The sequence below is a fragment of the Apteryx rowi genome, unplaced genomic scaffold (genome assembly GCF_003343035.1).
Source record: "Apteryx rowi isolate R43461 unplaced genomic scaffold, aptRow1 scaffold_448, whole genome shotgun sequence".
NCBI lineage: Eukaryota > Metazoa > Chordata > Aves > Apterygiformes > Apterygidae > Apteryx > Apteryx rowi.
The window spans coordinates 480122-486121 of NW_020450703.1; positions in this window are offsets into that span (position 1 = coordinate 480122).

Here is a 6000-nt window from a genome sequence, read left to right on the forward strand (position 1 = left end):
TTTTACCTGTTATGGTTGGACATGAACCTTTTCAGGGAGTTCCAGTTCCAAAGCATTCCCCCATTAATACATTCTCATACTGGAGAGATGCATTTTTAAAGGCGCAATGTCATGATTACTGAAAAAGCAGTAAGTCAGTTAATTAGGCTTTGTGTCACGGGTCAGCTACCTTAGAAACATGTAAGAGTGAGAAAGCAACAATCAGAAAATGGCTGAAAGAGTGGTGAAAAAGCCAGACAATTTACAATCCTCCTTTGAACAAAAACATTTCCAAAGTGAGGGCTCAGATAGAAACCTTGCTTGGTATGTTAGTGGGGTATGCAAAAGTCTTCTTTGCCTTATTGCAGCCAAGATCTCTTCATCTAACCAAACCCACTGTAAGTCAATGCATGAAAATCCATTTTTAATGGAGAATGTTGAGACTGGAAGCTCATCTTTTAGGTGACATCTGCAGTTGAGCTGTCTTTTGCTGTGGAGCATTTATATATGACTGCTATAGAAACTGATTGCTTCCCATAGTCATTTGAGAAGTCCCCCAGGTAAAAGCATTCCCTTCTCCATGACATCTGTTTTCACCCAGGCCACATACCCTCTTTACTCCTTAGTGTTCATTTCATCCTCCGTTCTTAGTGGACTTTACCATTCTTTTTCAATAGTTGCCTCACATTAGCTTCTTTGCTCTTCCTAACACTCCTGTCTTTGGTTCTTTATCACTTTTTCTACCTCTGAGCAGCCACATATATTTTGCATCACCTTCTGAGTGTTCCCACAGCTAACTAGGGGGAGGCAATCTTCTGATGTCCCTGCTGCCTCCAGCTGAGAGAAGCAACTGGTCAGTGGACCTTCTCTACTGTTCTGCATGCAGGGAGTAGTGGGAGTATTCTGGAGAATTGAATGTCTCTGTCAGCAACAGTGCTCCTTCCCTTTCCTTCTCTCCTTGCAACTGCTTTTCCAAACCCAGTCTTCAGAAGAGGGGGAGGGAAATCTTTCTACCCTGCCCAGCAGAAAGGGAAGAATCCTCAATGTTTGCTGACCACAGAACTATGTGAAATGCAGTTCAAACAAAACTGCAGCACTGATCTGTTAGAGGGCCAGCCTCCATGGTAAGAAGTAACATTCAACTAATGAGTAAACTTTGGTACCTGTTAACTTACCTGTGCTATAAATTGTGTTGAAGATAATGTCCACACTGCATTTATACTTTATACTATATTTTTAAGCACAGTTCTTTTGCTATCTACTGATAGCAATAGAACAGTAGATAGCAGTAGATAGCAAAAGAAAATTCAGCTGTTATTTTACCTGCAAAAGCAAAGTTGCCTATGGGAAGTTGTAATTTTAGAGTGCTTCTTTGTTCTGAGTCATTAATCACTTTGGTTCACATCTCCAACCCCTTCCCTTCCTGACCCCTCTGTTTACCTCTGAAACATGCTGTGCTTTATAATGACTCCCACTCCCAGGTCTCTGGTAGTGGATGTTTACAGCATCTGGATAACTGCCTTACTCAAAAAGAGTCCTGCATGCTGACTGTAGCAGGTGGCACTGTGCATCAATTCAGAGGTGCATTAGAAAGGTGCAGAGGAGGAACAGTAGGGGTGCTGCAAAAGAGAGTTAGCAGAGCTGGGGAGAGCAGGATGCCTTGGGCTTAGAGTGCTACCTGCCTGACAGAGCTATGTGCACCCCATATCCTGGGCTTTGGGGAGTAGAATGGGTGAGTGTCTCTGCAGCATTACTTGACTTTTGATGTGCTATTGAATAGTCTTTGCAAACACTGGGACACAAAAAATGCTTTTGTGATATTTTTAGTCTGTTTGTTTCTAGTGTGTATTTGTGTGCATCCAGCATTATGCAACTAGAAGCAATGGTAATTTAAAAAAACTCTGAATCTAAATATCAAAGATTACTTGCAAGGGCACTGCCTGGAGATTTATGGCCACTTGCACATAGCCTCAGTGGTCACAAATTCCTCAGGAAATGTGTGTGCCCACAAGGTCATTGAAAACATTTTGTTTTTCTGCCTTTTCCCAGAAACTTTTGATTTCAGTAAGTAAGGAAGAAATGGGGGAAATGCCTGAGTGCAGCTTTTCCTGCACATGACATTCAAAAGAATTAGTAACTGCTGTTAATATGCAAAACCTTTTATTGTTTTCACATTTTCTAGTTAATATTAGAATAACTTGTATTTAAAGCTGAATTTGCCACAGAGAAGCATTTGCAACATTTGTAGGCTAAAATGCTAAAAGTGTTGCTCTGAAAGTAGCTGTGAGTTTTTAATGCCACCTCTTATATACTCAGTGAAATTGAGAGAAGCGGTTTCTATTCTAGTTGGTTACACTTGTCTTGACTGTGCAAAGAACTTTGTGTGCAAAAAAAGTGTTATTTTGTTACAGAGACAGTCTGATATACTTGGAGCTAGGTCACTGTTTCTCAACAAAAAGTCAGTGACATTTCCTTTAAAGTTACTCTGAAAAGAATAAGAAGCACAAGTGATAAATTAGTATGCAAGGGAGAGGGGTGGGTTAATAAAACAGACTGAGATCCCAGTTCAGCAAGACACTAAAACATATCCCTAACTTTAAATAGTAGACTCAATCTCACAGCTCCTTACTGGGGTGAGACTTCTCAAGTGAATAAACAGTGCAGGTTCAGCTGCTAAAGGGGGCTGGACTGGAAGCCAACTGGCTCCAGATGTAGACTGAATAAGGGCCTATCTGGCTGCAGGCTCTAGCTGCAGATTGGCAGAAGATTGGTCTGTAAATTCAAGCTCAAATTGCAACAGAAGTGGCTGAGAGATGCTATGGGGGAGTGCTAACTGTTTTATAAATGCTGCTAATGAAAAATTGTGTTTCAAGTGTTGTTGGGAGGCCAGTGGAATTTCTCGCCTCTTCCACGTATATTTTAACTGTGTGCATGGTAATCAAAAGTGATCTCTCTAGAGAGGCAGATTGACTCCACTCACAGGTACTAGCCTTTTCTTATTAAGAGACTATTTTCAGTAACAGCAGCTGTTTTAAAGCTTAACTTTCTTCATCCCAAAACTATGTGCAGATGAGTAGCATTAGTCAGACAGCATTTATTTAGGCAGTAATAGTGACCAGACAACCAGATACAATTTTTATTCTTACTTCCAGACTGACATGCTTATGATTAGTTGTAGGTATGCCTCTCTCATGTTCAAAGCACTAGGAAGACACAAAATTTTCCACTCTTTCTTGCCTAGTTTTCTGGAACTCCTTATAGGAAAACCAAAATGCTTTGTAAAATGAAAACTTCAGATTTAAAGTGAACATGTTAATATCCACACAGGCAAAGACACAGCATGCAAGTTGGTACCTTTATTCAGTGAGTCTTTGCCTTTTCTTATCTTCTGACAGACTGGGTACACCTGTCACACTGTGGCACACTGTGCACGCAGCTGATTAAACATCAACCGTGAAAGCAGAATTTCATCATTGCCCCGTATCCAGCTATATGGTTTTGCTGAGGTGGAAGAGGCCGTCCTCCTGTCTATAAATCAACTATGAAGAAAACTCTAGATAGAGGCAATCCCAGATTGCCTACTGTGGCATTTCTCTAGTGTATGGTACTGCCGCTGTCCTAGATAGGGTACTGGAAGAGTCAAACCATTGGCCCAATACACCAAAGTCAATCCTAATTTCATTCTTAAATAAAAATTGAACTATTCTATTGACTCTCCATACCTGTAAGAAGAGAGATAAACGTGGTTGTTCGGAATCCATGAGTTTCATTTTAGGTTGAGATGTTTTAGTTAGCCAGACAGAAAGAGAAGAAAGTGAGGGTGGAAATTGCAAGAATACAGCAGGAAGCAAATTATGATACAGAGGATGTACCTAAAATGTAAATAATTAAAAAGAATAGGAAATGGCCTTGTATCTTTTAGATTGAGTCATAAAAAATTTGGAAAGTTGAGGAGAAAATGCAGAGGATCAAGTCACAGCAGGGTTTCCTATATATTTGGATAATTTTCAAGGTGAAGTACGTTTTATTTCTTGAGAAAATATTTGCTTCTGATCCCTCTTAATATGATTCATTTGTAATGAATTCTGTTAACACAAGACTCTTTGGTTCTTTTGTCCCATTGAATAATACAGACTCCACATCAGAAAAGAGGAGCATATGGAACAGATGAGTCCTACAATGAGGCACGTAAAATTGAGAGAGGTGGGAGGAGAGGTCAGGAAGAATTGAGTTGCTGTGCCCAGTACATAAGTCTAATTAGTGTTAATTTATTTAAAGCTCATTGAACTAGAGTTTGCCCTCAGTGTGATCAGACATTCAGGGGAGAGTATCTCCTATGGAATTTCAGTGTGTAAGCATTAGTAGAAGTTGTTTGAACACCCATGAGGATAATGAACTCAGTTAACATGCTCTGTTTTCAGTGTGGGCTGTTTAGAGTTGTAGTATTTTCTAATAGGCTTTTCTTAGTTAGCTGAGCACAAGCTCCTTGTGTTTGCAGAAATGAATATGTAAAAGTAATGGAGACTGATATTTCTTAAATATTCTCTCTTTCCAACTCTCTCTTCTTGCGCATATAGCACAAAGCTGAAGCAAAACTAAGGATTTTTTTGTGAACAGAGGACACAACCAGTCTGTAAAAAATTCTGATTTGTTCAGGTATTTGAACAAAAAAAGAGGAAAAAAAAGAGTGGTCTGTCTGGACAATATCACTTTTAAAAATCAAATCATGGCATAAATAGATTTTTAGAAACTAAGTGCTTACCTGGAAACATGAATTCATCCTAAAGAGCAAATGAGATCAATGCTTTCCAAGAAAAGGTAACTTTGGAGAATACAAGGGTAAAAAGTCTCAGTCGCTATTCTTTGACTCTTATTTGATCTTGGATAAATTAATACATTACCAACCTTTTACTTTTTCAGTACTGCTCTTCAGAAAGATGTCACAGCTCTTTAAAACCACTTTAAACACAGTGTGTGACAGCACTGATCTGTGTCAGCAGCATGGTGGAACACGACAGCTATCTAGCAACCAGTACCACAACTACTGAGAAAAGGAGCCTTATATTTCTGTGACTAGTGAGCTAGTATTTCTCCCAAATCTTGAATATAACTGAAAACTGCAGTTCTCATATGCAGGTTCCATGGGAAACATTTCTGAGGTTCAGGATTTATTTGCTGCATCTTCCTTAAGGTGTGGATTTTCTAGCTAGTGCCTTTAGTAATAGGCCACTGGTTGTATGCCAGATAATAACCCACATAGGAAAATGCCACGTATTCAGTCACCATCTCAAAGCAACCCAAACTCTTGCACACACAGCTTCTCTCTTCTAGAATCATGTCAACATTTTTTCCATTTTACCTGTTTCCCGTAAAACATATATGGTGCTTTTAAATTCAAGTCAGGCCCGTTTCTCTCATTCCATATTATAAAGAGATCCTGTGCAGTATTTAAATTTCCTGATGTTTTAGAAAGCCCTGTCCATGAATTTTCAGATGTAGGAGGGGTTTCAGACCAAAAAGCAAGGGGAGCAAGGGGTAGTGGAATAACACATTCACATGAAGGAAGGAGAACATATTAGTTTTACCAGAAAGATGGAAGTTTTTCTTTTATTAACTATGTTTTCTGTAAATTTGAAAAAGCTTGTAAAAATGGCATAGGGCAATAAATATCAGGTATTCCTTTCCCTCTCAGCAGCTTTGTGACAAGTGGACTTTAACCAAATAGTTTGAAGGAACAATGAATATGAGCTAGTTTAAGTCAGAATACTTAATGGTGTTCCTCAGTACCACGCCAGCCGTAAATTGGAAAAGGATTAGCCTATGTAAGAGAAAGAAAAGCTAAAGCAGTAACATAAAGCAAAAYGGAGGGGGGGCGGTCAAGCTATTCCACTGCCCCATAATTTCTTTGAATCTATATGGTGAATGCAAAGTAAATGACATACGATTTTCTTGAAGGGAAAGGAAGACAAGATAACACTATGGAAAGAGGTGTTATCTCTGTCAGTTCTGCTGTAAAAAGGC